General features: G+C 34.5%; 1 pseudogene; it reads left to right on the top strand.

Annotated features, from left to right (window-relative positions):
• The first annotated feature begins 286 nt into the window (after positions 1-286).
• On the top strand, positions 287-6,670 carry LOC126615236 (uncharacterized; annotated as a pseudogene).
• Positions 6,671-8,506: the final 1,836 nt, after the last annotated feature.

The following is an 8,506-nucleotide window of genomic DNA, read 5'->3' as shown; positions in this document are numbered from 1 at the left end:
AATGACGTTTAAATGATCATTTCTCACATTCTCTTCTTTAGTGTTAGTTTTTTTGTTAAATTTTGTGGTCCAGATTCACTAAACTGAGCAACATGAGCATTTTTTTTGACAAGTCTAGCTAGGAGGAACAATACCCTTTTCTATCATGTGATTGGTAAGCCAATTAAAGATGGCTTCAACCTTATCTTTCCAAAGTACAAATAAAAGAGAAAAAGTTGCTTTGGCTTCGCTTCATATTGAGTTTGTTGTGTTCCTCGTGTACTAAACGGCTTACCATCTCAATCACATGACAACTCAATCACATGATACTGGCATCAAGGTCCAATCTTGGGGGTTGGAACTTTGTAGTACTGCATCCATGCGCTGGGATTTACAACCACCACATACATTGTCCGTGGCGACCACTTTATTGTCTGGGATCGGACCATAATGCTGCTGCAGTGTTCCATCAGTACTTACTGATGTGAGAAGCAGAGGTGAAAGTTTGGGTACGGTTTTCAGCAATCCCACCAAGTAAACAAAAATGGAAAGCTCTACATACGTACCTAGGAAAGATTAAGAGACAGTATCTTCATCTGATCTTTTGTTCTATTTGCTTGTTTGTCGTGTGGTTAATGTGATCGATGTTGATGATTATCTATATCTTTCAAAATCCATTGTTGTTAGAACATAAAATATATTCGTGCTTACTCTTCACAGGGTCCTTAAGCAATTCAACTAGTGAACATTGGTGGATTTGGAATCAATAGGATATCTGTTAAATAATTGATTCCCACGCTATTGAAGATATGGTAAGGACATTTCTAATTGAACTATACTCATCATTTCATGATATTTTGATTGATTTTCTTGTGCTGATCATTGTTTCATTTTGGTGAAGAACGAAAGAATTTATGTACCTCTGTCCTCAAAATAAGTTTAAGTTGATCGTTATAAAAAGTCCAAGAGCGCAAATCGTGTTTAGTTGCTAAAAATAATAGCTTGGTAAAATTTCAAACGTAGTCCTTTTTGTATGGTTAAAGTAAAGTCTTCGTTGAACTTTACTCATGTTTGTGCAGACTTTGTAGACTTGCCATATACAGGGTGTGCCATCAGTGCTAATTCTGAGTCAAAAACGATAGATGAATTGCTTTACTTGATCCTGCATTACACAGGGTTAGTCTCTCATCACCGACTTGTTAACAAAAATTACCTCTTTTTATTTTTTATTTTTATTTTTATTTTTATTTTGTAATTGTGGTGCATCTTGCTTGGCTGCTTCTTGGTTTGTTTCTCTATTCGTTTATACTCCATGTTTGCAAAGTGACAGTTATATATGTTTGATCATTTGAAAACCTGTGATTCGATAATAGAATGCAAGTTTTGCATGCCAAGCGACTGTTGTTGGATTCGATTTGGCCACGGGTTGGTGGTACAAGTCCTGTCCATCCTGCCATAAAGTTGTAAATAAGACGTCTGAATCGTTTGAGTGCAACGAACATGGGTTGATGAACAAATTACCCGAACCATGGTAATATTCTTTTGCATCTATTTTTCATTTGCCGGTTATATTAAGTTGCTAACTCATTTTTTAATTTCTGATGGTTATGAAATTTATACATAATAATGTTTTTATGCCTATGATGTTTTATGCAACAACAATGTTGAACGTGTGACAAAGTTACCGTTACGTATGTCTTTGAACTTTATAGAACGACTTTGCATGTGTCATGAAACTACCATTTTTATGTTTATGAATTGTTAATTTTGCTATGCTGAACAATGTCTTTCGGTATATCTTTATACTTGATGGCTCAATCTGCGACATCTTGAATTCACTTTGATGTATACACACAGGCACATACGTTTATCCAGCCAGTATATACTTTTGCAATCACTCTCCTGCCTGAATTGATCTTTGTTCGTAATCTCAATGCATGCATACAGATAACTTTGGGGTGGTCTCCATCCCCATTATATTTTGGTTACTGTTTGACCCTTGCGAGTGTAGAGTTTACCTTGCAGAGTTTGGAAAGTATTGTTTCCATTTCTGCTTTTGTTTTATAAAACTGGGGAACAAAGACTGTATACTTTGTTGTTGCAGATTTCGATAGCTAAAACTTTCAATTAAACACTGTTTATTTTGCACAGTCTATTGATGTTGGGTGATATGGATCTAAATTATTTGTGTCTTTCTGTTGATGTTATTCGTGCATACCCAGCATTCCGATGGTTCTAATGCATTTTCTAGATTGCTCACAAGATGTTATTAGCAGTGATGGTTGTCTAACACAAGAATATCCTCCTCTTTCACAGGTTCAAAATCAATCTTATTGTGGAAGATAACACGAATAAGCACAACTTCCTCATGTTAGGAAGTCACGTCGATAAGATACTTCGTGTTTCTTGCCACACTTTGGTGATACAAGACGGATATGAGGATCCTTTAATTTGTGGTGCCGCCAATTCTTAAAAATTTGGTCAGCGAGTAAAAAACATTTCAACTTTCTTTTGGAAATCAAAATAGCGACTTTGGGAAGACATATTTCATTGTTCATGGACTGCTTCAAGACTAGGCACTCTCCAACCCAACGATCGGCTCAATCATACCACAAACACCTACTCCCACCGCATGAAAACAAATTTTCAGTCAATTAACTCCCGCCCCATTGACGTCTACCCAACCACTGGATCAACAACCTCGATCAATTGCAGCCTCCAAGACTTCAAATAGAGCATTGTTCCTTGATCAAGCAGACAAATCTGATTGGTAGACTTTCCCTTCCGATAAATGCTCTCATGTGTCAATCTTATTAACCATACTTGCTTCTCTTCGGTATATGTTTGCACGGTCATCAAAAACTGTCGGCCAATCTTTTTTTACCACTCTTTCACACTCTTTTCCATAACTATCACATTTATCTCCATCCTTATCAAATTTGCTTTCATTCACAGCAAAAAACCTCGCAGCAAGAAAACAAGCACAACCAATTCTGCCAGAATTGCTGGAGAATTCTACAATCTGGTTGTCCCCAAAATCAAACATGCCGACAGAGTTCCGATTGCCGCCCTCAAGACAAAAACTCAGGCAAAAAAAAAAAAAAAAACAAAGATAGGTAAATTACAATTTGTTTTTCACACGCATGCCTGCATAACATCCATGATGGCAACTTTTATTACATTATTATTTATGTTTTTTGCTATAGTGTGGAGGATGTCCAATCACAAAGTGAACAACCACAGTTTCCGTGATGGAGTGTTGCATGTTTTTTTTGTTTGAACATCTGTGCTTGATGACTTACCTGCTAGAACAACGTTTTTTCTGTGTTTTGTTAGTTGCTAAAACAGGTGTGTGATAGGATTTTTACCACCTGCAAAAGTAGGGATAAAAATACTTGCAAGAGTATAAGGTTGTCGTAGTATAGCAACTTAAACAAGGTCGTTTTCCACAGGGATTGAATGAATAATTTGTATTTAAACTAATTCTTAGCTAATTATTTAGAACAAAGTTAAGATTGATTTTGGAATTTAAAATAATAAAAATGAATTTAAATAAAAATAATTAAATAATTGACAAAGTAAAGAAAGCAAAAGACAAAGGTTTTGGAAAAGAATTTAAACACTAGGGTTTTGACGTCACCATTAACAATCCTACGCAATCTTACCATTTACTTATGAATTTCTACATACATGCTTTGAAAGTTAGGCTTTCCTAATACATATTTTCCTCGTGATGTTCAAGCGAAAATGTGTATCTAACATGCAATCCGTCTGTGATGTTTAGATCAAATATAAACATGCAAGACTCATTAAGTTTTGTGAAAACCCTTTGAAAAACCATGTAAGCGTGATGTTCGCCTTAAGTGAACTTACAATTACTAATCACAAGAAGCCCTCCTCAATTTCAGGGTGATGTTCCAACATAAATTGCATCAAATTACTTGTCTAAAAACCCTATTGGTCGCAAATCACTAAGACAATTAGATAGTTTAATCAAGGTAATTAATAATTCAAGGCAAGCATGCATCCATTCATAAGAAAATTAATAAAATCATATATGCATGCTAAGGCTCATGGCTTTTCCCTAGCAAACGGAAATTAGTTACGAACAACTATAAAAACTAAAGAAAATATATTAACTAGAAAAATGATTGAAAACACCTTGTAGGTAAAAAGTCTTTCTCCAAAATAATGCGTGCCTTCTCCCCCAAACCCTAATGGCTAAAAAGCCTTATTTATACTACTCCAAATTAAAACCCTCATAGAAAAGGTTTTATTAAAACTAGGAAATAAAATAACAAAAAAGATAACTAGGAATTACATTCATATTATGACTAGGAAATCTGTCCAGCAAAGAGATTGACACGTTTTTGGACCTTAAGGGATCCAAAACAGGCCTAAAATGACTCAAATTAAAGATTAGGACCTCCTATTCAAGTTCCAAGAAGAGTTTAAGCCATAATCCATCATCTTTTAGCCCAAAAGTCGCAAATAAACTCTGTAGCCCCATCTGCCAGCATTGCAAGCTGGGCATAAATTAATTCTCCATGATCAGATGCTTTGGGATAAAATTATGAAATTTTGAGACAACCTTCTTGACAGATTCACGAACCCTCGCCAATTGGAATCACTAAAAAATTCCACCGTTTGATTACTTTATGCTTAGAACAAGTTCGCGTGTCCTACATTAAAAACATATAGCAAAGCATCAAAATCTCACCAAAATAATAACCAAAATATACCAAGAATAGGGAATAATATATAGTACACATCAACTCATCAATGCGTAGCATGCAGGACATATATTTTGCCGTCTTAACTGCAAGGGCAAAATATGTGTGAATTGTAGATTGCTTATGTTTCTTCTGTTTATATGGAAACAGACATTCTCTTCTTTAGTGTATGACGTTTAAATGATCGTTTCTCACATTCTCTTCTTTAGTGTGACTAGATGTCACTACCTGTATAATAATGTCCAAATACAGTTTCATGTATTAGGTTTGGTGTGCTTTTAAATGACCGAAAAGGTATAGTCGTAAGGCTTGCCTTTGTCATTGGTTTCAGCTTCTTCAGTAGACCTTTCGGCCTTGTTTGGCATGTTGTATAAGGAATCGAATAGGACTAATAGTACGAACCCAGCCGTTTGGTGTCCTTCCGTATTAAATAGTCACTGGATTAATTTAAGCAGTCGGATAGGATAGTTGGGTATACACCTTCTTAATAAGCCTTTCCAAAAGGATTGGATTATTAGTTGGGTATAAACCTTTCCTCTCTCTCGCACTTGGTTTTCCACGACAGTTCCTCTCGCCGTCTTCCCTCTCCTCGTCGTCGTTCTCCCGGTCGCTACTCTCCTTGTCGCTGCTCTCCTGGTACTATCACACTGCTGCTCTCCTGGTACTGTCGCTCTTCGTGAAATCCGTAAGTAGCAGAAGAGTATTGAGCTCTTGATCAGGAAGTTGTCATTCCAGAGGCTTGTTCGTGAAATTGCCCAGGATTTCAAGACTGATTTGTGTTTCCAGAGCCACGCGGTATTGGTACTGCAAGAGGCTGCTGAGGCCTACCTTGTGGGTCTGTTTGAGGACACTAACCTATGCGCCATCCATGCCAAGTGGGTTACCATCATGCCTGTTGAACAATATTTCATCTGGGCAATTTTTTTGGTATTTTTATGTATTTTTGTTCATTTGGTTGTTTGCAGCCTGACTATTGAACAATATTTCATCTGGGCAATTTTTTATTTTTATTTTTAAAAATTAGATTTTGCTTAATTTGGGGCTTCTAATTTGAATTTGAAAAGTATTTGGGTTTTTAGATAATTACATTAAATTTATATTCGATACAGTATGAATAATACCATCATTAGTCTGATACTACACCAAATGTTCGACTAATTTAGTCAGTACTATCCGATGACTATTTATCTTATCCGACAAAAATAGTCAGTACAGTCCGAACTGCCAAACGAGGCCTTCGGGTTTTACTTGCACGTGAATTGTTGAACTTTAAAATTGTGAGGAACTTTTTTTTTTCCTTCCATTTTTCGTAGAAAAGCTTTTACGAATGCCATGCGGGTATAAATATACTTAATTTTTAATCTGAGATCATTTCTCCAAACCTAGGAATGCTGAGCAAGAACTCACCATACTGTCTTTTTTCCTTGTAAGTTTAAATTTATCGCCTAAATTTTCATTTATGTATCTCTAACAATTAAAGGGAGTGCAAGCTTACCGATTATTGTTGCAGAGTGATAAGCCGACAGAGGCTGAAGGTGCAGAATGGGGAGAGAAGATTGAAGATCTTTCCAAACCAGGCTCAGATTTGTTTGAAAGCAACTTTAAAGAACTTCAAAAATGGGTTGAAGTGAAGTCCTCCAAATACGGAACTCTCTCAGTACTACGTGAGAAACGTTCTGGAAGGCTTCTAATAATTAATTAACCACAATCTAATAATGATCATATCAACAATTCAACAATAGTCGTAAGACTTCATTCATCACCCATCCCATCTGCATCATTAAATTAACCACAATCAATTATGGTCTACTGTAGCATTTTCCACCTTCAATTCCCATTAGTACTTCTATAAAACTAACTACTGTTATGGAATTGTTGATATGATAATTATTAGAATTGTTGTGCAGGGCTGGTCCAGGCCCAATGCTGGTAAGGCGACTGTTAAGGACTCAAAATAATTGGGGGCACCAAAACTATTATGATGGTATATTTATATATGCTTTCATAAGAGTATAAATTTATAAAATTTGGTTCAATAACAAAGAAATTTAACTCGAACTGATGGTTTAGTTTTTTGACATTAATGAGTATGTCTTGGGTTCAAAGCACCATGTGTGCTTATTTACTTTTCAATTTTTACAAATTTCTTTTCATAAGAGTATAAATATAAAATTTGGCTAAATGATCATGAAGTTTAATTAGAATCAATGGTTTTTGTTGTTTAAAATTAACGAGAGGTCCTAAGTTTGAAATGCTAAATGCATGTTTATTCTTTTCAATTTTTACGAATTTTTGTTTGATTGTTAATTTATTTTTAATTAGTAGCTAGTAGCTATGTTTGTTGTTATTTTTAAACATTTGTTCCAATTCAAGTCTAATATTCAATAAAGAGTAATGCGTTGACCAAATTTTTAGAACAAATTTGCAAATCATATGACATGTCATCAAAAAAATTTAATTTAGTACCCATTTATTACTTATACATATCAATTAAAGACTCAAAAATATCATTATTTTTTTAGTCCCATATTGATAAGGTTAGTAAATAAGAAAAAACACCTCACAATTTATACAAAAACACTTTAAAAGTTCAGATGGAAAACAAAACTCATATCTTTCTACTTATAAGTCCGAAGTTTTTTTTTTGTTTCCTTCTCACGATACAAAATAAATTAGTTTTTCCGTGTTTCTAAATTATTAAGTTTGAAGTGCTTTTTTAATTAAGTATAATTTTATCGATGTCCTACGTGTGAAAACAAATAATTTTCTTATATAAAGTGAGAATATTTTTTAGCATCGCCCCGAGTCTCAAAAATCTCTAGACCGGCCCTGTTGTTGTGTATTAATTCACTACACTGTTATGGATACTTAAATCACAAACCATTACTTAAAACCGTGTTGCTTTTTTCTTAAATATGATAGACCAAAAGGGTATTATAGTAGTGCTTGTCATTAAACCTTATTGCTTTTTTCTTAAAAAAAGTCGCTAAATGCTCGACCAACTGGCATGTATAGTTAGTGTAGTGATCCATAACAGTAGTTAGTTTTATACAAGTACCAATGGGAATTGAAGGTGGAAAATGCTACAGTTGACCATAATTGATTGTGGTTAATTTAATGCAGATGGGATGGGTGATGAATGAAGCCTTACGACTGTTGTTGAATTGTTGATACGATCATTATTAGAATTTTTAGGTATGGCAATAAGGATTGGTTTCAGCTTTAAATATGAAATTAGTAAAGGACTGGTGTCAGCTTTAATAAGGATTGGTCGAACATTTCTTTTTTTAGTGGAAATTTTTTTTATTGTGACGGGAATACGGATGATATACCATGTGTTTTTATGTAAGTAGTGAAAAATTTTATTTTTTAAGTTATTAACTTTTTAACATACATATCCCATCATTTGTGTAGTAACACGTGGTGTATCACTTCGTGTGCCGGTCATACTGAAAAATCTCTCTCTTTAGTGTTACTATTCTTTAAAGCTAAAACCAATCCTTATTTTAATTAGAAATTAGTAAAGTACAAATAAAAGAGAAAAAATGGGCTCGAGTCGCTAAGGAAAAACATTTGCGCATAAGTTTATGTAAAGTTGGTGTAGTTCCGTAACAGTAGTTAGTTTTATAGAAGTACTAATGGGAATTGAAGGTGGAAAATGCTGCAGTAGACCATAATTGATTGTGGTTAATTTAATGATGCAGATGGGATGGGTGATGAATGAAGCCATACGACTATTGTTGAACTGTTGATATGATCATTATTAAAATTGTTAGGTATGGCCATAAGGATTG

The sequence above is a fragment of the Malus sylvestris genome, chromosome 1, assembly GCF_916048215.2.
Source record: "Malus sylvestris chromosome 1, drMalSylv7.2, whole genome shotgun sequence".
NCBI classification, from domain to species: Eukaryota; Viridiplantae; Streptophyta; class Magnoliopsida; order Rosales; family Rosaceae; genus Malus; species Malus sylvestris.
Note: the sequence above shows the minus strand (reverse complement) of the source record. Positions and strands in the feature narration are given on the sequence as shown.